This window comes from Periplaneta americana, chromosome 3 (assembly GCF_040183065.1).
Source record: "Periplaneta americana isolate PAMFEO1 chromosome 3, P.americana_PAMFEO1_priV1, whole genome shotgun sequence".
NCBI classification, from domain to species: Eukaryota; Metazoa; Arthropoda; class Insecta; order Blattodea; family Blattidae; genus Periplaneta; species Periplaneta americana.
In genome coordinates this window covers 201,475,789-201,503,067 of record NC_091119.1, presented here as the reverse complement: position 1 = coordinate 201,503,067, position 27,279 = coordinate 201,475,789, and the positions used below count along the sequence as shown (strand labels likewise).

Sequence of the window (27,279 nt, the reverse complement as noted above, 5' to 3'; positions counted from 1 at the left end):
CCGACAATGCAGTGGAATACAAATAGATTTCAGAAACAGATCTAGCTATAAAACACCGGGGTAGTTGTTTAAAATGTGAGGGAGTAAAGGACAAACCAGGCCAGAAGACGGTTTCCCTACGTATAGATGCCACAGTCAGTGTCACGGTCATTCATGTCCAACGACAGTTTCCGTCGGTCACGAAATTGATCACGACCGCACGGCTACTTGGACGAAGCAAATGAAACGCAAGACAATGCGAGAGAAGGGGACAAGCTGTTCAGCCAGGCTGGCTCGTGGAGTTTTTGTTGTTGTAGAGAGCGGTGGAATGGAAGTGGCTGGGATCCAGGAAAGAACCTACTTAACCAAATTTGGCTGCCCGGACCGGGAAGTTCTGCTCCGTTGCTATGCCACATACAGATTGCAATGTTATCTTAGTACTCTCCATCCAGTTGAGACTGTCACTTCCATATACAGGGTGATGCAGTGCTGCACCACATCCAAAGAAGCTTTAAAAACAACGTGTCGTAAAAATAACATACTTTCTCGTGACACGTTCTGTACATTTGTTTTATATAGAAGCACTATAGTCATAGTTGCTAAGGGTTAAGTGAGATATGGTCCACTGAGCAATAGGTTCTCTCTACGAAAATGTCCAACGTTTAGAAATGTCCACATAGAAAATTCGTCCATGCCATAAACTGTCCGACAAGGAAAACTGCAAGGAAAGTGCCGAGGAATTTGTCATTTCAATTATGCTATACATATTATTACATATGTAATAGAAAAAATACATCTGTTGTTCATCTTGAGAGTCACTATATATTTTTAAATCGCATCATATCGCTCTACGATATCGAAACATTTCATTCTTATCTTTATAATCTTGGTAATTACCGACAATGTTGAAAATTCTGATTTGATTATTGATACACCGTTTATTTACTTATTTACTTACTTACAAATGGCTTTTAAGGAACCCGAAGGTTCATTGCCGCCCTCACATAAGCCCGCCATCGGTCCCTATCCTGTGCAAGATTAATCCAGTCTCTATCATCATACCCCACCTCCCTTAAATCCATTTTAATATTATCCTCCCATCTACGTCTCGGCTTCCCTAAAGGTATTTTTCCCTCCGGTCTCCCAACTAACACTCTATATACATTTCTGGATTCTCCCATACGTGCTACATGCCCTGCCCATCTCAAACGTCTGGATTTAATGTTCCTAATTATGTCGGGTGAAGAATACAATGCGTGCAGTTCTGTGTTGTGTAACTTCCTCCATTCTCCTGTAACTTCATCCCGCTTAGCCTCAAATATTTTCCTAAGCACCTTATTCTCAAACACCATTAACCTATGTTCCTCTCTCAGAGTGAGAGTCCAAGTTTCACAACCATACAGAACAACCGGTAATATAACTGTTTTATAAATTCTGACTTCCAGATTTTTGGACAGCAGACTGGATGATAAGAGCTTCTCAACCGAATAATAACACGCATTTCCCATATTTATTCTGTGTTTAATTTCCTCCCGAGTATCATTTATATTTGTTACTGTTGCTCCAAGATATTTGAACTTCTCCACCTCTTCAAAAGATAAATTTCTAATTTTTATATTTCCATTTCGTACAATATTCTCGTCACGAGACATAATCATATACTTTGTCGTTTCGGGATTTACTTCCAAACCTATCTCTTTACTTGCTTCCAGTAAAATTCCCGTGTTTTCCCCAATCGTCTGTGGATTTTCTCCTAACATATTCACGTCATCCGCATAGACAAGCAGCTGATGTAACCCGTTCAATTCCAAACCCTCTCTGTTATCCTGAACTTTCCTAATGGCATACTCTAGAGCAAAGTTAAAAAGTAAAGGTGATAGTGCATCTCCTTGCTTTAGCCCACAGTGAGTTGGAAACGCATCTGACAGAAACTGACCTGTACGAACTCTGCTGTACGCTTCACTGAGACACATTTTAATTCCTAACAACAATAGTTGTAAAAAAAAAAACACGATCGTGTAGAAAAGTTTCGTGTTATAATAAATCCAGCCGTCCAATACAGCTTTTTCATTACGCCTGGCCTGTCCATCGCAGAATGTACCTCAGAATAATGAAGTTTCCAACAACTAGAGGGGGAACACCCACAACACATTCAAATCACTGTGCCCCCCCCCCTCCAGTGTCCGGGATCGTTTCCCACTGCACCAGCGTTCACACATACACACCTGTTTTATTCAAGGTCTTTCCTGTGCCTGCCCTACAACAGGATAACCAGGCATGTAATTTGCAGACGACAATTTGTATGTTGATTGTTTGCATGTTGGGCTCTCAGGCTAATGATGCGTGTGGCGATTACTGTGATTACGGTTCGACGGCATGCAGCGCCGTGCGGTGGCGATTTATTCATTACCAGACAACCTGCTGGTTATTTACTGCCTTGTTTTTCTTGGAACACACGGCAAGACTAAGGAATTGCCATCGTTCAGAAACCGCGTACGTTTATGCATATGGAGCAGCCTGTCACATTTTCGTTGAACTGTCTAAACCAGCGTTTGTCAAACTGTGGTTCGCGAACTCCACTTGCAAGGAGTTTGCCAAAGTTTTCTTCCTTATGGTGGATTTTTTAGGTTTTCCTTTTTATTTTTATGGTATTATTATTATTACTAATAGACGGTAATTATACACAGTATGTAAAGGATGTAAATGATATTTTGTTATTGAAGTGTTGTATCAGTGAAGAATTATGTTGTGTCAGTGAAGTGTGCTTGTCAGTGAAGCTTTATAGTTTATAGTGGCAGTGCAAAGTATTTGAACAGTGAAATGTGTCCTAGTTCCATTGCAGTGAGTGAGTTGACAGCGAAATGAGTGTAATGTGGAAAGATACTTGTGCAGATATGAACATATCATACTCGTGGGTTTTAGTTCGAACTTAGATTTAAGATACAAATTAGATTTATTTCATATATTATTTTAAGTGATCGTGCTTCATTTAATTTAGAATATTCCCTATTATTATTATTATTATTATTATTATTATTATCATTATTATTATTATTATTATTATTATTATTATTATTATTATTATTATTGTTAGTATTAATTATTAGTATTATTGATTGTATTTTTAATTAATAAGTTTATTATTGTCATTATTGAGTGCAATTAGTTACCACTGCCACCGGGTATATAGGCTACCCATTGCAGTGTGAATAAATACATACATATATACATTATTATTATTATTATTATTATTATTATTATTGTTAGTATTAATTATTAGTATTATTATTAACTGTATTTTTAATTAATAAGTTTATTATTGTCATTATTGAGTGTAATTAGTTACCACTGCCACCGGGTATATACCCATTGCAGTGTGAATAAATACATACATACATACATTACTATTATTATTATTATTATTATTATTATTATTATTATTATTATTATTATTACTTGAACCAGATGGTAACAGTTGTTGAATCCCAGGATCAAACAGATACAATATACTTTCATTTCAGTAAAGCGTTTGATGTAGTTCGACACGGTATTCTATTGTCTAAATTAGATAATATAGGATTATCGGTGAGTTACGTAAACTGGGTTATTTACGTGATAGACAATCATATGTACGACTGCTGAATACTCTCTGTGATCAATTCAATATTATTTGTGGTGTGCCCCAGGGCTCAACTTTGGAATCTCTCCTATTTTTAATCTTCATTGATAACATCTGTAAAAGAATAAGTTTTATTATTCGCTGATGATATTAAAATTTTTCGTAAAATCAAAAGTAATCCCGACTGTCAATTTCTTCAAGATGACATTAATTCAATTGCTACTTAATCAGTTGATAACGGGATGATGAACAATGAATTCGAAACTTTCGTAATACTCATTTTCATGAAAAAACCTGTACACTAAAATATAACTATCATCTAAATAATATATTAATTAACAGAAAAGATTGTATTAGAGATTTCGGTGTATTATTTGATAGATTATATTTTCTCGGTCTCTCAAGGTTTACTTCCCTACAGCCTCCCAACTAACACTCTATATGCATTTCTGGATTCGCCCATACGTGCTATATGCCCTGCCCATCTCAAACGTCTGGATTTAATGTTCCTAATTATGTCAGGTGAAGAATACAATGCGTGCAGTTCTGCGTTGTGTAACTTTCTCCATTCTCCTGTAACTTCATCCCTCTTAGCCCCAAATATTTTCCTAAGAACCTTATTCTCAAACACTCTTAAGCTATGTTCCTCTCTCAAAGTGAGAGTTCAAGTTTCACAACCATACAGAACAACCGTTAATATACTACTTTTAAAGGTCTGGTGATCATTTTTAAAATGCTACGTGCCGCTCTTTTAAATCTACCACACCCACTAAGACTGAAGTGTTCTCAAAACTACGTTTTTGGTTAATAATAAAGTTTCTACCGGTTTCCATTTGCTCCGATTTGCATTAAACTTTACAAGAATAGTCAGCATACTCCGATACACAAAGCTGTGCAAGGAATCCGCTCTTCACTGAAAACTTTTCATGATATGAATTTTTAATTTTTAAAAAGTAAAAAAAAATTATCAACCAAAAATTGAGAGAATTTTTATCTCATGAACGAATTCTAAAATTTAAAAATCCATGCGCAGTTTTCTTTATCAGCCCTTCACAGAAAATGTTTAAAAGCAAAAACAATTCTGAAGCCGTCAGGGATGTTTTGAATTTATGCATAATGTAGCTTTTTTAATACAAAACAATAATTTAATTTTATTCTCACACCAACAATAATCACTTTCTACAATTTAATTCTACTCCAGTCAACAATGGATTTGCACTCCACACAGTAACACAGTATTCGTTATTGCACTCCACAGACGACAATGACAATTTACTTGGATTATTGAGAACAACAATGAACTGTTAATCTTAACTAATGTTCACAGAGCACTATTTACAAATCAGAACTGTCAGTTCTCAGTTCACAGTTCGTTTGCCTTGGCTAGTTCTTCTAGCTCAGTCACTCGAGTTCACAGTATCTCAAACCCCAGACCTTCAGAGATAGTACACTGAACTTCGAACTCAGGTCCCCCAACTGCGGTCCACTGCACTCGGAACTCAGGGCTTCGGATGCTCACACAGCTGCGGACACACTCAAGTCGAACTCCGGTCTCGAAGCTGGCTTCACTGCTACACAAGACTGGCTGGCTTGCTGTCCAATGATTACAACAACTGCTCGAGTTCACTCGTGTGTCGTAATTTATAACCAAATCATAGCTACGAGAATGTACGATACTAGAAATTTCCACGGATGTCCAGAGATGGCACTCTCGAATTTTCTGGATTTCTCCCCTCTCTGCCGAGGTCGCTCTCTCTCTTCTCCTCTTCTCTCTACGTCATAGCACATGCCACAGGAAGCAGATGCGCGCGCAACTTCCGCGCCGAACTACGGCCGACCTGGCCCTTCTTCTGCCGGTCGTGAGATCGAATCTCACGTGGCTGTCAGAATAATTTAATATCATTAATATAATATATATATTTTTTTATGTACCGAAGTACATATGATATTTCCATGCAGATATTCTGCGTCATCATATGATGAAAGAGTGATGGAACGGAGAAAAATTCTCTCCGGGCCGGGATTTGAACCCGGGTTTTCAGCTCTACGTGCTGATGCTTTATCCACTAAGCCACGCCGGATACAACCCCGACACCGGTTAGAATCGTCTCAGATTAAGCTCCATCTCTTGGGTTCCCTCTAGTGGCCGCCCTCTGCACTACGTCATAGATGTCTATGAACGCAGGACCGAAGTCCATACATACCGTCGGATCCCGGCCAACCAGTCACTCATTCGAGTGCACCTCAACACATGTATGGACTTCGGTCCTGCGTTCATAGACATCTATGACGTAGTGCAGAGGGCGGCCACTAGAGGGAACCCAAGAGATGGAGCTTAATCTGAGACGATTCTAACCGGCGTCGGGGTTGTATCCGGCGTGGCTTAGTGGATAAAGCATCAGCACGTAGAGCTGAAAACCCGGGTTCAAATCCCGGCGCCGGAGAGAATTTTTCTCCGTTCCATCACTCTTTCATCATCATTAATATAAATTAAAATTGATAGCTAAGGAACTAATGAATGAAACTTGATGAAATTTGGTACTATTATTTAAATGTACAGATACAAGAAACTCGCTGAATATGAAATAAATTAATCAAAACTGTAAAAGTTTCAAACCTCAGTTCCAGTGTCCCTAAAGATTGTTAAATATTATTTATATTAGTAAGGGGTTCGCCAAATTCAGATCTTTGTGAAAGGAGTTCGAGAGTCGAAAAAGTTTCGGAACCACTGGTCTAATCTAACAGAAGTGGCTTCCACATAGGAGGTAATGACATGCGCATTTGTGGATGTCTCTGTGGGCTATATGACGATGTCCACGTCATTTTATTTCCTACAGGAACTACGTATTTGTTCATCTTAAAATAGCCACCAATCCTTTCTAATTGTACGCAGACTCAACAGGGAAGTTTCTTAAGGCGTACAATATGCAAGATTATCGCCATAGCCGTTATACAAAATAGATGAACAAAACACGCCTTAATTATGTAGAATTTCAGCAGTCAGTTCCCGTTTTGCAACGTTTACGCGAGGATCGATGCCTTCGAGATTAACGTCAGATTATAGAGTATACATTGTAAACCGAATTAAGTGATATCAGGTTTGTCCAAAATTTCTTGGTCCAAAGAGAAGGCGTTTTAAATACAGACTTTAAGGCGAACAAAGAAGTCAAGGAACAGCTCCAAGATTTCGGTGTGGTGAAAACTTATTGGTGCTATAACAAATGACATCCAGATTTCCATGGAAACTCGCATTTTCAGTATGCCTAAAGTCACTAATATTATTTATTTGATCGGGCGAAGTTATGGCCATCAGGCCTTCTTTGCTACACAACTAGAAATACAAATAAAAAAAAATAAAAAAGTAAAAAAGGAGAAAAAGCCAAAACTACAAATACAAAAAAGATAAAAAAAAATACAAGTACAGAAGTGAAATCACAACAGGTACAATTGAAAAATTTAAGGAGTGAACAATGCTATTACTCCTACACTGTAAGCTGAAACAAAACTTAAGGGGACACTCACCTATACTTTGGAAATTGTTTCCTATTTGACCAATCTTTTTCAAGTTTGGAGAAAAAGTTTAATAAGGTAAAGTACCCAAATAAGAGACACTTTTTTATAACTGCTTATAAATGAGGATGTGGATAGACATTAATAATCTGAATGAGTGGAATACAGACAGCATTTTGTCTACTTTTAGAATTGACAATACAAATTTTAGTCAGTTTTTCATTATTACTTTAAATTATATATAAAAAAAAAGTAAAACTGGGAAATACTGATGTTTTGGAAAGGGGTTCCAAATAAGAGATACATGTGTTATTTAAGTTTATTTTTGAACATGGACACAATTATCATCATTTGGCTGAAAATTGAAGCAATATATAACATTGTGAAATCATGTAGATACTTTAATAAATTCAGGAACATTTTAAAATCGAAGAGGTCAGTGCAACAGTGACCTAACTCCTCTCAACAGAAATTCTGTTGTTTATTTGACATTTTTCCAAGTGAAATTATGGTTTATGAAAATAATACAAAGTCGGTCAAATCGGACATGAATGTACTAATCTTATTTCGGCTACTATTGCTAACGTTAACATTTTGCTAGAGAAAGAAAAATTATAAAATATTAAATTTTAAATATTAAAAATATTAAATGATCTATTTAGCAGCGATCTCGGTTGGGGGGAACACGTTACACATACAGCGGGAAAAGCATGGAGAGCGTTACACTTTGTGATGAGGGTGCTAAGAAAAGGTTCTGATAAATCCAAAGAGATTGCGTATAAATCACTAGTACGTCCAGTAATGGAATATGGTGCAGCATGTTGGGATCCTTGCAGATTAGAACATATTAAAACACTGGAAAAGATTCAAAAACGGGCTCTTAAGTGTTGTCGGAAAAATTCACCATTAAAATGGGACACACTCACGGACAGGAGAACGCGAATTCGATTATGCGCACTGTTCAAAACATACAGAGGTGAGCCTGTCTGGAGAGAAATAAAAAATAGGTTGCAGCCACCAAATTACTCTTCAAGGAACGACCACTCATATAAATTGAGGGAAAGAAGGCAGAGGACGGACACTGGAAAGTTTTCTTTTCTCAATCGTACTATCAGGGACTGGAATGCTTTACCTGCAGACTTACTAAAGGCTTTACCAACAACCAAAAATGCATTTAAAAATAGGCTTAAGGACCTTACTAATAGACGGTAATTATACACAGTATTTAAAGGGTGTAAATGATATGTTGTTATTGAAGTGTTGTATCAGTGAAGAATTATGTTGTGTCAGTGAAGTGTGTTGTATCAGTGAAGAAGTATGTCGTGTTAGAGAAGTGTGCTGTGCAAGTGAAACGTGTTCCTGTCAGTGAAGCTTTATAGGTTAAAGTGGCAGTGCAAAGTATTTGAACAGTGAAATGTTTTTGAAGTGTTAGTGAAATCAGGATAGAATCAGTGAAATGTGTCGTAGTTCCAGTGCAGTGAGTGAGTTGACAGCGAAATGAGTGTAATGTTGAAAGGTGCTTGTGCAGACATGAACATATACTCGTGGGTTTTAGTTCGATCTTAGTTTTAAGATACAAATTAGAATATTTCAAATGTTATTTTAAGTGATCGTTTCATTTAATTTAGTATATTCTCTGTTGTTGTTATTATTATTATTATTATTATTATTATTATTATTATTATTATTATTATTATTAGTATTAATTATTAGTATTATCATTAATTGTATTTTTAATTAATAATTTTATTATTGTCATTATTGAGTGTAATTAGTTACCACTGCCACCGGGTATATACCCATTGCAGTGTGAATAAATACATACATACAAATTTCGATCTCCATATTTTAATTTTAAGTTGATTGCACTTATTTTGCCGACCTCTTTAATTGACACAATTCTTATTTCGCTGTATTGAGCAAGTTGGACAAACGAAACGTTCATCATCAGTGCTGCAGTCTTCGTGTGCCCAACGACGACATTTTGAACACTGAATGTATTTCTCCCCCCTGGGTCCTGGTGTTCTCTGAAAAAAATTCAGTGCAAAACAAGCACTCTCCATCATCATACATTTCTCTATATTCCGAGTCACTAGAGTTAATTAATTCCATTTCCACATCGGATTCTTCATCATTGGACGAACTCAAGCGGTGCTTCTTGGACTGAGTTTTTCCGTGGTTTTTGTTGTTTTTCGAACAACTTCTTGCGAGCTCCGTCTTTTCTTTCATTTTCATTATCTAAACTCTATCTCATTATTTTCTGATCAAAACTGATATTATGGTAGCTCCTTTTCCTGCCCTGGATGACTTTACATGCGACTACCCACTGGTTGAAGCTTACGACTCTTGAGGTGGTGGTTGTTGCTGCTTCTGTAGGCCTAACTGGGTAAAACCAAAGTCACCGTTTCTGGTGCGTGAAATAAGTAATGGGAACATTGAGAGTGAGTAACTTATCTTTGCCACGTCTATGGGCATTAAAGCTGACAAGTACGATTCGCAGATTGCTTACGTCACATCTGTTTAGGTGGTGGTAGAGCCCGGACGAGAAGTTATGGCACCTGCGCGAGGGACGAATTTTAGTTCGTTTGCTTGGACTCGCCCTCACACTCAACTGGAGGGGTGTTGGGTTAGTTGGTTACTAGCACTCCGAGTGTTCATATCGTTCTGCTACTACCGCTATTGCTGATACTGAAAACATTGTCCTTCTGAGCGCCCTCTTTATGGCATTGTCTAAGGTGTGAAATCATAGAGTAGTTCATAGTCAAGGACATGAAATAACACACAATGTATGGAAATTCATGTCAGAAGAGGCTGTAAATGAAATACCAATTCCATTGAAAAGTGTGTGGTGTGTGCAAGAATACTGGCTGCCACTGGTATTTCAAAGCGAACCTTGGAAAGAATCAGGAAATAAGGGAAAAATATTGAGGCAGGAACAGCAGATTCTTTCTCCAGTCCGGAAATATCACAGCCGAAGAAGAAGATTGTTGCAGCTGTCGACAGTTTTGATGAGGAAGTCATAAGACTCATCCATAATTTCTACGCTACGCATAAGTGGAGGCCAACTCTGTAATCGCTTCTTCCAAGAATGGATATCAGGGTATGATTAGTGAAGAAAGTAGACAACAATTACATTGATTGTGAGCACGTGATGGACAGTATTTTGGAGAACATTTCCATAAACTTAGGGACATCGGATTCTAGCACAAATCAAACGTCTGATTCGGACTGAGAATAAGAATATAAAGATGGAATAGCGGGCGTAATTCCATTAAGTATCTTCGCACTCTCGAGTAGGAAAGTGGTGATACCAAAGACGTTATAAGAGTATACTAGACTCACACAGAGCGCTGGTGTGCTGTCCAAAATTGAAGCCAGTCTGCGCATGTTTACGCCGCCATGCTACTGGTAGAAATAGAGCGGTAAACACGATTGTCATACTTGTCCTTTGTTTTGTCTCTGGTATTTTTAGTGAACAGTGTGAAAGTAATGGCAATAGAATTTTGAAAGCTGATATATTATCGCCGCGCTCTCATGCTTAACATGTCGGCATCATACAATAACGTGCGGTGTGGTTTAAAAAAATAATTTTGCCGACCGATTGTTGCTCTGTAGGTTTCACTCTAAGCGTCACGTTGTCACGTCTACTTTCTCGATAAGAATAAGCACTAGTTTGTTATATTGGCTTTCTTAACTCTTAATAATAACTCTTTAATAATAATTTTTAATCACATACCTTAATATTCGTCCTCAGCACAAGACATTGCAACCTCGGTTTTAGTCCACGTGGATTACACAAGTAAGTGTCATTTAATAATGGAAGAAATTGAAAACAATAATGCAATTAAACTTCAAAGACCTGCCGAATGTTAGTGCATGAGGCCGCTCAAAGACCTGCCGAATGTTAACTATGAGAGCGTGGCGATAATACCATCCCTGTTTAATTTTCCAAGCCATTTGCAAAAGGTACGATATAATATTATCTCTGTTGTTACAATATTAATATAATTAAAATCAATCAGTAGTTTACGACAATAAAGAATACTTATCAGGCTGTAGAGAAATCACACTGAGTGAATTATTTAGACTTACACATCATATGTTAAAACATTACTGGAAAGATAATTTTTTGTTTTTATTATGTAAATGAATTTATCTGCAAGATTATAAACTTTCATTCAAGATCCATATATGGATAAATAAATAAATAAATAAATAAATAAATAAATAAATAAATAAATAAATAAATAAATAAATAAATAAATAAATAAATAAGTAAATAGCTATAATAGCTAAGCCTTCTTTGTGAACTTATGATTCAGAGTTCACCTATAAATAACTCTTTTACATTTTGCCGGACATATATTTTATTAACAAAAGCAAGGAATGGCATCTTATTGATATTACATATGTGCATAACAATTATGTACCATCACTCCGCAAGCAATGATAATAGGCCTATATCTAATTTATTTATTTAAAATAAAAATACAATATGTAAAAAATCCACACATAAAAATGTGTTTTTTTATCTTGCATAATGTGATTGTTTAGTTTTTAGGTCTTCAAATTATCTATTGTTTGCAATGTATTAGGTACAGATACTTTTTATAATTGATAGCATTCCCTTTATTAATTGAATATTTTTAAAAATAATTTATTGATCGATCAGCGCATTTAGCGCTATACAGATCAATTGAAGAATGAATTCAATGTAATTTGGCTACCTTCGCACATTATATTTTGCCAGATTACCTATGTCCTGTGGTCTAGAAGTATCGGTAATATAATTTTGATTCTCTAAAACTTAACAACAAGTCTATACTGATTATCACATATTTATTTCGCTTAATAATTTGATTATAATAAGAACTTGTGTAATCAAGGTGCATATATTTATGTCTTGTGATCTAAGAGTAATGTATGTTAATATAATTTTATATTCTCTGAAACCTAACAATTTGCTGATTATCGTAAAATTATACAAGCTATAATGTGTATTGTGTAGGCCTATTTATGGATGTATCAGTATGTTTTATACAAATTGCTGCGTACGTATTTTCTTTTCTTTAATGTTCTAACGCATATCAATGAAACTTTAAATATGTTTATTTCGTCCTAATTTTACGTTAAATGTCGAAAATGGCCATAATCTGTCAATTTTATATCATCACAGCGTTAATTTGCGTGATTTGCGTATTGCTATTAAGCGTCTGCTCTCCAACAATATGGCGGCAAGCGCAGCGTTCAATTTGCCCCGGTTTCCTCGTTTCGCGCAGCCGAGACTGGTGTGGACTTGGGTGATACTAAGGTAAGACGAATGTTTTTAGAAAGAGATGAAACGGATATGCCTGCCGCTCTGAGCTTGAGAACCGTAATCCAAACAACCCCCACTCCTCTACCCTGCTGGGCGGCAATTTAAAACTTCGCGCAGGTTGGTGCCATAACATCTCGTCTCAGCTCTACCACTCTCAGCCGAAGTGGCAAAAGATGCAACAGACTGGTCAGTGTACTCAAGGACACATCCCAGAAACGTAAAGTGCGAGTGTTTTGCCTTTGAAGCAGTCTGTGGGCAACAAGACTGACAACTGTGATTGGCAGATTGCTTGCGTGACGTGTTGGGTGTTATCGTTCTCAACTACATTGGCAACAAGTGCTCACTGACTGGCTTTGTACTCAAGAACACGCGCCACAAACGCTGGCACTGACTGTAGTGGCGATATTTACACAGGTCCAACGAAATTTTCGAAATCAGGAATCACAATTAAATTTAATAGTTTTAATAATTACGCAAGATTTTTATTTGAAATGTATAGAGATTATTTTACGAATTAAGCACTTATGTTTTGATCTTTAAGTAAGGTAAATATTGTCGGAATAGCCGATTTTAATTGACTTTAGCTATTGATATTATTGTCATCTCAATGAATAATTAATTTTAGTAATTAATAATGATAACTTAATAATTTCAATTAGTAAGTCTAATTTTTGTAATGAATAATTGAGGACAATGTATAATTAATGATTGACCTAATTCTTAATTAATTTTAATTAATAGTTCAATTAATCTTTCATTGATTCGTATGTAGCTTCTGGCAGACAAACTGGCACAACTGCAAGCATTAACGCTTTTCGTAAACTCTCAAAGGTGAGCATCATAATAATACCAAATAAGGGTTCTAAATAAGAGATACTATCTCTTAATAGGACCCCTACGTATCTCTTATTAGGGAACGGAGTAAAGAAAAATGAAATAGCTACCCAAGGTCATAAATTATTATCTTCCTTATTAACAATCTACCTTATTATATACAACATTTTGCTAGCAATTTTATAAAATTAATAATAAATTTGTTGTAGCTTACATTATCTGCTGTTCTCTTCCTCAACAAAAAACAGTATAAAGTTCAAAGTGTGAAAAATTACTTTTCTTGCTCTCAGCTTCGTTGCTTACTTTCAACTGAGGTTCGGCAAAGAACACGATGCCTTAGAAGCACAAACATTGATTTACCATAGTTGTCGAGAGATGGCAAATTATACCGGAGAAGTTCACAAGGTATCTCTTATTAGGGCCCTGTCTCTTATTTGGGTACTTTACCTTATACACGTGGAAAGTAACATGCAAAATCTCAGCTCATTAGATCCAATACTTTTCAAAATAAAAAATATTTCAATTTTTAATCAATCATTAATTGAAATATCAATTTAATTATCATTTTTTATTTTTTGGCTTTGTGCATTTGACTGTGACTTCTCAATGAATAGGGGAAGAATTCTGCGTATTGATTTAGTTCTGTCACGTAAATTAGTGTAGAAATTTAATTTTTCATTTCTATGACACTTTTTCTGCAATTTTTAAGTTGAGTGTCCCCTTAATGTCTTTCTTCTTCTTCTTCTTCTATTTTATTTAATTTTTTTTAGCAGGAATCAGAACTAATTTTAATTCACTCCGAACCTTGAATTGCAATATTGGACTGCAGGAAAGGACGTTCACATGTCAACATTATTTTTTAGAACGATCTGCTTCGAAAATTAACCTTAAATTTCGTTTATGCAATCCCAGCATTAAAACACGCTTGTTCCTTTTTCTCTTCCTGATCAGTTTCAGCATCATTCTTTCTTCAACAACTCTTCCAACACTTTTTTCTTACTATTATTATTATTATTATTATTATTATTATTATTATTACTGTATTACAGTTCCCTATTATTCAGGGAAGTATTTTACTGACCTAGAGCCTCGCTTGCTCTTATGATTCCCAGGTATGTCGGATTTGAGTTCACTAATTAAGAAATGTGATTTTTTGTTACTGTCATCAGACGAGATTTCGACTTCGGATCTGATGTTAACTCAATACAATAGTGCGACTTTATAATTCAAAAGTACTCTGAAGCGAATTTAATTATCGCCGGTCTTCACACATGTGCACACGCGAAAGCTGCGGCACGTTTGAATTTTTCATGAGAGGGGATGTACTCGAAGAGCGTCTGTTGCAGCGGGGGGGACGGGGCAGAAGCCAAACGGTTGGGGTTAGGGTTGGATAGGCGATGCCACACCTTCCCGCCCCACTCGCCCAGATTGCTGTAGGAAACCCCAAGTGCCATTTTAACAAAAAGAACTACCCCATACTCCTTTCTATGCACGTACAAAACCCTCGGTACAGTCTGCGTAGACGAAAAGTGAAGTTTCAACCAATGTTCTCCCTTATCATCTCCAGTACAGGTCAACATGTGACAGCATCGGGAAATTTTGTCTGAGACAGTTCGCAGAAACTAAGTAACAGTAACTATGGAGTAAATATCACAACCCACTCATGACAGAAATAAAAACATGACAGGCGATTTGAGAAAATCTCTACGATTGCGTGGAATGTATAGTAGACACGAATTGCGAGTAACAAAATTACGATATATAAATACAATTTGCTGTACGATTTGAGTGAGCTTAATGAACGGAATGAAATAAGCAATGGAATAACAATAAATGAGCCGTTCAGAGCAGAAGTGGTGTAAGTCAAGAATTGGTAATGAGTGTTAAAGTAAACATTCTGTAAAATACAGCGCAAAGTAGCAATTAATATTCAATTTATTTAAACTATTAGTAGTCGATGGATAGCACGAAAGACATATTAACTGCTACTTTGCGCTGTATTTTACACGATTTTTACTTTAAAGCTCATTACCCAATTTTGACTTACACCACTTTTGCTCTGAACGGCTCAAATCATACACTGACAAGATGTGCCTAATATGTATGTATGTATTTATTAACACTACAATTGGGTATACACCTGGTGGCAGTGATATATAATATACAATAATACCATTACAATAATACAATAATTACAGCAATAAAAAAATTAATGAAATAAAATAAACCTAAATTTATTTCTAACTATAAATAAATAGATGCAATAAACCTAGGACCATAATTAAAAACCATTCTATAATAACGCCTACAATAAGCAAAAGTAAATCTAACTTATAAGTACTTCTATTTCACCCAACTATTACCAATTTTAGTAATTACATATCACCTTAATTAATTACATATAAACTTAATTACATATCATCTTAATTACACATGAACTTAATTTATTTACATATCAATTAAATTACATATCATCTTAATTACATATCAACTTAATTAACTACATGACACAACTTAGATAATTACACTGCACCTACAATTAAATTTTCAGTCTAATCTTCTCAACCTTTCCTTAAATGTATTGATTTTGAAAGGACCACCCTGAAAGATTGCCGCAGGTAAGCTGTTCCAGTCTACTATTGTGCGGTTAACAAAGAAAAATTTGCGGTAGCCTATTACTATTTCGTCTCCGAATGAAATTCTAAATCGACTATACAAAAAGACGATTTTAGAGCTTAATGAAGATGATGATGATGATGATGATGATGATGATAATGTTATTAAACGACAAATTCTGTAAATAGTGCAACTTATAATATATGTTAAAAATTTTCTGATTGGCAACACTTATATCCAGTCTTTTCCCAACGGAACACACCTAGCAACAATCAGACCCTAATGGGGCAAAATGACGTACTTCCATGATATAACTTTCATCATAATAGTTAAACACTCTTCGTGGCAGAACTGTATTTTGAAAATAAATGTTACTCCTGTGATCGTAGAGCAAATGATCCGTAGAATGATTTAAGATGAACGTTCATACCCAAACCACTTCCCCTATTTAGGCATATTTATTTTTATTTTTATTATCTTTCTCTAATGTACGAAATCCCGAAAACACAAAGCATATGATTATGTCTCGTGACCAGAATATTGTACGAAATGGAAATATAAAAATTGAAAATTTATTCTTTGAAAAGTTGCAAAAATTCAAATATCTTGGAGCAACAATAACAAATATAAATGACACTCGGGAGGAAATAAACGCAGAATAAATATGGGAAATGCCTGTTATTATTCGGTTGAGAAGCTTTTGTTATCCAGTCTGCTCTCAAAAAATCTGAAAGTTAGAATTTATAAAACAGTTACATTACCGGTTGTTCTGTATGGTTGTGAAACTTGGTCTCTCACTTTGTGAGAAAGAAACAGAGGTTAAGGGTGTTCGAGGATAAGGTGCTTAGGAAAATACTTGGGGCTAAGAGGGATGAAGTTACAGGAGAATGGAGGAAGTTACACAACACAGAACTGCACGCATTGTATTCTTCACCTGACATAATTAGGAACATTAAATCCAGACGTTTGAGATGGACAGAGCATGTAGCACGTAAGGGTTAACCAAGAAATGCATATAGTATGTTAGTTGGGAGACCTGAGGGGAAAAAGATCTTTTGAGAGGTCGAGACGTAGATGGGAGGATAATATTAAAATGGATTTGAGGTAGGTGGGATATGATGATAGAGACTGGATTAATCTTGCTCATAATAGGACTGATGGTGGGCTTATGTGAGGGCGGCAATGAACTTCCGGGTTCCCTAAAATGCATCTGTAAGTAAGCAACGAACGAATTATGTCTGTGTTACATTATACTCCTCCATAACTTTATAACAAATTATTGTTTATCCATTACTTTGCATTTTAATGCTTGCTAGCTACCGCATGTAAATGTTACAATTCAGTACGCTACTAAGACATTCTAAGTTGTGCAGTTTTGTGTAATTAAAAATTCTACGGACGAAATTTGTCAGTAATATTTTCTTCTCCATTTCCATCCATAATTCTCACTACTTATCCCGCATGCGCGAATTTCGGACCACCCTGTATAAAAATAACTTTGATTTGTGAACATGTGGTTAAAAATACGATTTCTATTGAGTTAAAGAACTTAAGAAATCCCAGGAAAGCAGCGGGGTTACGAGAAGAGCATAAAAATGCAAATCTCATCTTCCTCCATGAACTCCCAAATGCCTTTTCCCACAGAAATTCTGAATATTGATTTAAAAGAGCCTAGCCACCATGCAGAAGACCAGCGGCGTACAGGTCAACGGTGGTGGAAGGTCAAGCGCTCTGCTCCATGCAGATGTTTTCTAGTAAATATTCTCATGCTTGACTTAACTTCCGTACAGCAGCATTAGCATTAGAGTGAGAGTTCTCGTTTCTGACAGACCTACATGTCAATAATATTAGCGATTCTGGTACCTTTAAAAATTACGAGTACTAACAAATCTATGATATGAATATGCATGAGACAATCTGGTAATAAATGCAACTTCCTACTAAAGCAGTGTTTGCATACTTCGAGAAATAACTTCACTAGGACAACAATTTAAGGAGACGCTTTTGTGATTTTTTAAAACTTCACACATTTTGAATTTTAAACTACATTAACATGCAAACAATACTATCATCTGTACAACATTCGTTGCCATTAGGGCTAACAGTTTTGAAATGATATCTTTTAAATATATTTTATATTAAAATCCACAAACGATTAGGGAAAACACGGGAATTTCACTTGAAGCAAGTAAAGCGATAGGTTTGGAAGTAAATCCAGAAAAGACAAAGTATATGATTATGTCTCGTGACGAGAATATTGTACGATACGGAAATATAAAAATTGGAAATTTATCCTTAGAAAAGGTGGAAAAATTCAAATATCTTGGAGCAACAGTAACAAATATAAATGATACTCGGGAGGAAATTAAACACAGAATAAATATGGGAAATGCGTGTTATTATTCGGTTGAGAAGCTTTTATCATCCAGTCTGCTATCAAAAAATCTGAACGTTAGAATTTATAAAACAGTTATATTACCGGTTGTTCTTTATGGTTGTCAAACTTGGACTCTCACTTTGAGAGACAAACATAGGTTAAGGGTGTTTGAGAATAAGGTGCTTAGTAAAATATTTGGGGCTAAGAGGGATGAAGTTACAGGAGAATGGAGAAAGTTACACAACACAGAACTGCACGCATTGTATTCTTCACCTGACATAATTAGGAACATTAAATCCAGACATTTGAGATGGGCAGGGCATGTAGCACGTATGGGCGAATCCAAAAATGCATAGTGTTAGTTGAAAGGCCGGAGGGAAAAAGACCTTTGGGGAGGCCGAGACTTAGAGTCCAAGTTTCACAACCATACAGAACAACCGGTAATATAACTGTTTTATAAATTCTAACTCTCAGATTTTTTGACAGCAGACTGGATGATAATAATAATAATAATAATAATAATAATAATAATAATAATAATAATAATAATAATAATAATGTTTAGCAGTAGCAAAAGCAGCAGTTGACGGTGGTGTCTCTGGTGCAAATATGCCACCTCTACCTTGGTACTTCTTGAAAATCAAGACCAGACAAGTGATATTTCACTTTATGAAATACGATCCACGTTCAGAAGCCGCAGGATCTCTGATGTTACAAGCAAGGTGCTGGTTAGTCATCCCCGCAGCCACCGACGGCGCTGCATGCCGTCATAGTGTGCGCACTTTGTTTCCAGTCCAGATTACTTAACATTACTCTTAAAGGAAACTTCCGTCTTCCCTGTAATAGAAGTTACGCCTAACGCCCTCGCACGTTCAACATCCGTAAACAATATTTAGGTTCGATAAGCGTAATCTTTCCATAGTTTTCTCGACTAAATGCCACCTTACGCTACACAATCTGGGGCAAAGCTATAAAGATATGGTATACTGTATTGTATTGCCGGCACTTATCAGATGAACATTAAGCAAGAATATCAATTTATTCGTCTCGTTGTGCCTGTACTGATTCGGGCTGTTTCCAGCAACCAAAGGGAGACTTAAGGGGTTAGGCACAGCTTACAGCAGTAAAAGTTTTGGAAATATTGAACATTTTTTTCCTCCATTACTGTACAATAATGAAAATTGGTATGTGTAAAACACTGTCCCTCTACTATACGAAATAGTAATATGCGTTACAAGAGCGGTATGTTGAAGTTTTCATGTCCGAGGAAAAGTTTGAAAAAGCGAAACGTAGTTGAGCTTTTTTAATTTCCGAGAACATGAAAACAAACATACCGCTCGTGTATCGTACATTATTTTGTGCGAAGATCGTTTATTGCATACCTGAAAGACGAATTTCTAATTAGTTGTAATGAAATCTCCATATTGGTTTCTGTTTAATGACAGCAACTTCGGAACACCAAAATATCTTTCTTCAACATTGTTGCTTAAAATGTTTTCTGTGTTTACTATACTCCAGCAGGCCGTGATATACGTCTGTCTTTTTTTTTCCCCCAGTCTATAAATGCGAACTTAAAACAAACGGTAAGGTTATGTAATGATTTATTTTTCATTTTAATATTTTAACAATATTATTTATATAACATATTGCAGTAATAACATCGGCATCTGGAATCTTGTTGATTTTTTCACGGCTTCCTTAATGTTACTTGTATCAGGAATGCAATAAGTTTCGTGGAATAGTAGAGTTTGCTTAATTTTTGAAAATATTTAAAAACAATAATTAACATTGCAATTTAGGTGAAATTGCAGTGGTAAGTTTCCAATTTATAATTATTACTATGTTAAACGTCTCTAAAAATAATATATTAAAAGCCTAAAGAAGTAAAATGAATGTCGCGCTTAAGCGGTAAGAAGAGGGAAATTGTTATGTGTGTTACGTTGGGAATACTGAATGTGGTATTTCACACTTATCGCGTATTGGTTCTTTGCGGAAAACAAGCAAATACGCACGATCTCGCACAAAATAGTATTATGCGTTACAAGAGCGGTATGTTGAAGTTTTCATGTCCGAGGAAAAGTTTGAAAAAGCGAAACGTAGTTGAGCTTTTTTAATTTCCGAGAATTGAAAGAAAACATACCGCTCGTGTATCGTACATTATTTTGCGCGAAGATCGTTTATTACATACCTGAAAGAGGAATTTCTAACTAGTTGCAATGAAATCTCCATCTTGGTTTCTGTTCAATGACGGCAAATTTGCAAAACAAAAATATCTATCTTCAACATTGTTGCTTTAAAATGTTTCCTGTGTTTACTATACTCCAGCAGGCCGTGATATACGTCTGTCTTTTTTTTCCCCCAGTCTATGATGAGTCTGAAATCTTGTTGATTTTTTCACGGCTTCCTTAATGTTACTTGCATCACGAATGCAGTAACTTTAGTGGAGTTGTAGAGTTTACTTAATTTTTGCAAATATTTAAAAACAATAATTAACAGTGTAGTTTAGGTGAAATTACAGTGGTAAGTTTCCAATTTATAATTATTACTATATTGAACGTCTCTAAAAACAATATGTTAAAAGCCTAAAGCAGTAAAATCAATATGTCACTTAAGCGGTAAGAAGAGGGAAATTGTTATGTGTGTTAGGTTGGAAATACTGAATATGGAATTTTAGACTTTCCGCGGATTGGTTTTGTGCGAAAACCAAGCAAATACGCACGATCTCGCACAAATATATTTTTACACTGATTAATAACAATGTTGCTCGCCAACTAAAATTCCTGTGCGGAAGTAAGTTTTAAGAATAAATATGTACTAATTCATTCTATTCTAACATTCAAAAATAAATATTTAAAATATATTACATTTAATTTGGTTGTAATAATAACATGGCTGACGTTCATTTCTTGTTTTTAGTATACGGCTGCATTCATTTGTTGACAAAACAAACGAACAATGTTAACAACAGACATGGCCTACATAGTTTATCTATGCCTTGACTCGTTCCGAGATGATGACGTCATGGATATATAGAAACAAATGCCGGCAGCTCTCATTCAAAATTGAACACGGGGTATGTCGTATGATAAATGGGTTGAATTATTCCGAAACGCGTGTAACATATTTGTGACTTTTTCTGGTACTCAGATAATGGTAATAGGCTTATTGATAACACTTTTCTTGAGCAGTGTGTAAGTTCTGCCCACCGGAATACCGTCCTCCGCCACTGGGAAAGGAGACAAGTGACTGCGGAAAACAGAAATCAGAACAATTTGTTGCTTATGGGGGTGTTGGCTCTATTTGCCAAGACGAACTTTGCATATAAATGAACTCTTCTTCGTCACAAGTTTGTTTTTTAAGGTACATTGACCCAGGAGCCAACGCCCTTGCAAGTTCAACCACCTATGATACAATTCTGCGTAGGCAAACAGACAACGTGCCCCTGGCAAGCCTTCCTACATCATCCTGGACTTCTTTGGATCTTGCATTTTCCTCCAACACGCTTTCCTTTCCGTATATTTTCTTCACAACATAAACCCGCTTTTTTCTCGATAATACGTCAACTAGTGGCTACAGGCAGTACCGTAATGACTAGGATCACTCGTGCTTTCGTGTCTTCTATCCAAACGTACTTTCCAGAGTTTGCAGTCTATCATTACTTTCAGGTACGTCAAAGTAAAACAAAATGTTCGTCCGTATAAGCACTGCGGCAAATCGATGATACCTTTGTAAGTATTTTTATTTCTGTAAACAGAAATCAAAGCGAAACCATTCTAAAAATAAAACGTGTGTCGAGCTACAAGGCTGCAGACAAAACATGACGACTGCGAGTATCTGACAAAACTGAATGAATAAGTGAGCGGGTGAGTGTCTGAGTGAGTGACTGGACAGATCAATGAGTGGTTGAGTGAATGGTAAGCGGATGGGTGATGAATGAATGGGTGAGTGGCTTAGTAAATGGGTAAACCAATGAGTGGTTGGGTGACTGGGTGTGTCAACGAGTAGTTGGGTGACTGGGTGGATGAATGAATGGTTGGGTGAATGGATGGATGAATGAGTGGTTGGGTCAATGAATGAGTAGCAGAGTGAATGGGTGACTGAATGAGTAGCAGAGTGAATGGGTGACTGAATGAGTAGCAGAGTGAATGGGTGGATGAATGAGTAGCAGGGTGAATGGGTGAATGAATGAGTAGCAGGGTGAATGGGTGAATGAATGAGTAGCAGGGTGAATGGGTGAATGAATGAGTAGCAGGGTGAATGGGTGAATGAATGAGTAGCAGGGTGAATGGGTGAATGAATGAGTAGCAGAATGAATGGGTGACTGAATGAATGAATGAATGAATGAATGGTTGGGTGGATGGGTGGATGAATGAGTAGCAGAGTGAATGGGTGACTGAATGAGTAGCAGAATGAATGGGTGACTGAATGAATGAATGGTTGGGTGGATGGGTGGATGAATGAGTAGCAGAGTGAATGGGTGACTGAATGAGTAGCAGAGTGAATGGGTGGATGAATGAGTAGCAGAGTGAATGGGTGAATGAATGAGTAGCAGGGTGAATGGGTGAATGAATGAGTAGCAGGGTGAATGGGTGAATGAATGAGTAGCAGAGTGAATGGATGAATGAATGAATGAATGAATGAATGAATGGATGGGTGGATGAATGAGTAGCAGAGTGAATGGGTGAATGAATGAGTAGCAGGGTGAATGGGTGAATGAATGAGTAGCAGGGTGAATGGGTGAATGAATGAGTAGCAGGGTGAATGGGTGAATGAATGAGTAGCAGGGTGAATGGGTGAATGAATGAGTAACAGGGTGAATGGGTGAATGAATGAGTAGCAGGGTGAATGGGTGAATGAATGAGTAGCAGAATGAATGGGTGACTGAATGAATGAATGAATGAATGAATGGTTGGGTGGATGGGTGGATGAATGAGTAGCAGAGTGAATGGGTGACTGAATGAGTAGCAGAATGAATGGGTGACTGAATGAATGAATGGTTGGGTGGATGGGTGGATGAATGAGTAGCAGAGTGAATGGGTGACTGAATGAGTAGCAGAGTGAATGGGTGGATGAATGAGTAGCAGAGTGAATGGGTGAATGAATGAGTAGCAGGGTGAATGGGTGAATGAATGAGTAGCAGGGTGAATGGGTGAATGAATGAGTAGCAGAGTGAATGGATGAATGAATGAATGAATGAATGAATGGATGGGTGGATGAATGAGTAGCAGAGTGAATGGGTGAATGAATGAGTAGCAGGGTGAATGGGTGAATGAATGAGTAGCAGGGTGAATGGGTGAATGAATGAGTAGCAGGGTGAATGGGTGAATGAATGAGTAGCAGGGTGAATGGGTGAATGAATGAGTAGCAGGGTGAATGGGTGAATGAATGAGTAGCAGGGTGAATGGGTGAATGAATGAATGAATGAATGAATGGTTGGGTGGATGGGTGGATGAATGAGTAGCAGAGTGAATGGGTGACTGAATGAGTAGCAGAGTGAATGGGTGGATGAATGAGTAGCAGGGTGAATGGGTGAATGAATGAGTAGCAGGGTGAATGGGTGAATGAATGAGTAGCAGGGTGAATGGGTGAATGAATGAGTAGCAGGGTGAATGGGTGAATGAATGAGTAGCAGGGTGAATGGGTGAATGAATGAGTAGCAGGGTGAATGGGTGAATGAATGAGTAGCAGAATGAATGGGTGACTGAATGAATGAATGAATGAATGAATGAATGAATGGTTGGGTGGATGGGTGGATGAATGAGTAGCAGAGTGAATGGGTGACTGAATGAGTAGCAGAATGAATGGGTGAATGAATGAATGGTTGGGTGGATGAATGAGTAGCAGAGTGAATGGGTGACTGAATGAGTAGCAGAGTGAATGGGTGGATGAATGAGTAGCAGAGTGAATGGGTGAATGAATGAGTAGCAGGGTGAATGGGTGAATGAATGAGTAGCAGGGTGAATGGGTGAATGAATGAGTAGCAGAGTGAATGGGTGAATGAATGAGTAGCACAGTGAATGGGTGAATGAATGAGTAGCAGAGTGAATGGGTGAATGAATGAGTAGCAGGGTGAATGGGTGAATGAATGAGTAGCAGGGTGAATGGGTGAATGAATGAGTAGCAGAATGAATGGGTGACTGAATGAATGAATGGTTGGGTGGATGGTGGATGAATGAGTAGCAGAGTGAATGGGTGACTGAATGAGTAGCAGAATGAATGGGTGACTGAATGAATGAATGAATGAATGGTTGGGTGGATGGGTGGATGAATGAGTAGCAGAGTGAATGGGTGGATGAATGAGTAGCAGAGTGAATGGGTGAATGAATGAGTAGCAGAGTGAATGGGTGAATGAATGAGTAGCAGAGTGAATGGGTGAATGAATGAGTAGCAGAGTGAATGGGTGAATGAATGAGTAGCAGAGTGAATGGGTGAATGAATGAGTAGCAGATAGAATGGGTGACTGAATGAATGAATGGTTGGGTGGATGAATGAGTGGTTGGGTCAATGAATGAGTAGCAGAGTGAATGGGTGAATGAATGAGTAGCAGAGTGAATGGGTAAATGAAAGAGTGGCTTGTGAATGGGTAGATGAATGAGTGGTTGGATGAATGGGTGATTCAGTTCACCCATGGTTCACTAACTGGGTGGTTGAATGAGTTGTAGAAAGATTGGTGAAAGGATGGGTAAATGAGTGGTTGGGTGAATGGGTGAAGTTATAAATGGTTCAGTACCTGAGTGGGTGAATGAGTGTTTGAGTTCTTCAGCTCGCACCAGTTCTTATATCAGAGACTAATTTAGAAACACATACACAACTAAAAAGAAAAAGAAAGAAAATATTGGCTCTATGTTAACAATATCTTGCCTTGATAGCAAATCAAAATGGTTAATAACACAAGTGTGTAAGTAAAAATATTGTAGGGCCTACTTCACGCTCGATTCCTTAGTTCCTTTTTTTAATTGATTCTCTTACACGTTTTATCAACTGCTATGGTTGTCTAGCGTCTGAATGAGATGAATGTGACAATTGAGCAAAATTCAGTCCAAGGTCCAGCGCCGAAAGTTACCTAGCATTTGTTCTTAATGGGTTGAGGGATCCTTGGTTCTATATTATAGTCCATCGATTATGGTCCAATGTATAGGCCCACAGTACATATATTTTCCGAGTTACGTCTATAAGATACGAGAATACGATCCTGGCTGTTCAGACTGCAGATCCACAGCTTCAGAGTTTTACGTCATCTGAACTTAACTTCATTATCACCATTTCAGACAGGAAGCAGAGGTGTCAGTTCTCATTACGCGATGAAGGGGAGGGACTCAGTGGCGATCGATCAAGAAGACACTTAGAAAGCAAAATTATTCTCCACATCGGGAATTACGTTTAAAATTTAATTCCAACTAAATTTAACATTGATTAAAGTTCTCGTTAACACTTTGTTAAAAACATAAAATTTACACTGTCACACGTTAAAAGTATTAAAATTGTTTAAAAAGGTATTTACCTTCGACAGACGGCCCGTTTCGACGCTATTTGTCGTCGTCTTCAATGTCTCTTGAACCACTGCTGATTTTGGCTCTGCGATGTGCAGTTGTCGATGGTAGGGGTGGGGGTGTGTTGTTCCTATGGTGGGGGTTGGCTGTCCGTATGTTATGACGTATTATGATGTCAAACAATGTGTGCGTATTGAACTGTAGTTGCGTATTAAGTATGTAATGTGGGTGTGCTATTGTATTCTCAAACCATACATTACATCAAATTATGCAGATCACATTATCGACAATAATCATGACTACAATAATATAGAAACAGATATGGAAATTTTACACATCACACCAAAAAGTTTACAGTTAAATATCCTAGAACAATACGAAATATATAAGAATACAATAGCACACCCACATTACATACTTAATACGCAACTACAGTTCAATACGCACACATTGTTTGACGTCATAGTACGTCATAGCATACAGACAACCAACCCCCACCATAGGAGCGACACACTCCCACCCCTACCATCGACAACTGCACATCGCAGAGCCAAAATCAGCAGTGGTTCAAGGGACACTGAAGACGACGACAAATAGCGTCGAAACGGGCCGTCTGTCGAAGGTAAATACCTTTTTAAACAATTTTAACACTTTTAACGTGTGACCGTGTAAATTTTATGTTTATAAATTTTACATCCGTCTTATGAAATATAAATAGTGTCTATCCGAAATATGAAATAAACCCCAATCATCAATATATTATAGGCAATCCAGCAGAAGAAGAAGGAAGATGAAGAAGAAGAAGAAGAAGAAAATTCGGTGAAAAGAGATTTTTCAGAAAAATATGCCAGAATAATATCTTCAGTCACACCTCTCATATCATTGCATCTTCTCCAATCACAGAACACGCCATACTCCTTTTCGTATGTAGAGTTAGATTCAGTTGGTAACAAATGAAGAGTCGACTGCAAGAATGATGGATGTCATTTTCTTGTCGAAAATGAACCAAGACTGTCAATGCATAGCTTAAGACATATAGAATGTACATACAGAGTTATATGGCATTAACATTGATAGTCATTGTCCAGTAATGATCGGAAAATCACAGTTAAGCTTTGAGCGCTAAGCATTTCAGACTTTCAATTGCTTCTGCTGAAAAATGTATTCCAAATGACATCCATCATTCTTGCAGTGGACTCTTCAAATCTGATATAACACACTTGACTTCCTGTAGAACTTTTTTCTGGTCTAAATATCTTCTCTTCTCTCACGATAATAGGTCTAGTATATACAGTCATGAAGCTCAATACGTAGTAAATATGCATCCATAGATAGTTGCTAACCACTAGGATCGCTACTATCGCCTCATTACAGATGATGCATTACTACAAATGCTAGTGGATTGTGGTAATTTTCTAGTTTACAGGTTGAATTTTCTTTTGCCAACTTCGTTTCGAATTTCGATACTGACAAATACTACAAATTGTAGTGATTTTGTAACTAGTACGTATGTTGGCATCTGAGACAAATATCGACA

General features: G+C 36.9%; 1 protein-coding gene across 1 annotated transcript in view; it reads right to left on the bottom strand.

The window, feature by feature from the left end:
* The window catches only part of LOC138696965 (pleckstrin homology-like domain family B member 1), a 733,810-nt gene that overhangs the window by 664,541 nt on the left and 41,990 nt on the right, over window positions 1-27,279 (bottom strand). The gene's annotated exons all lie outside the window — the stretch shown is intronic.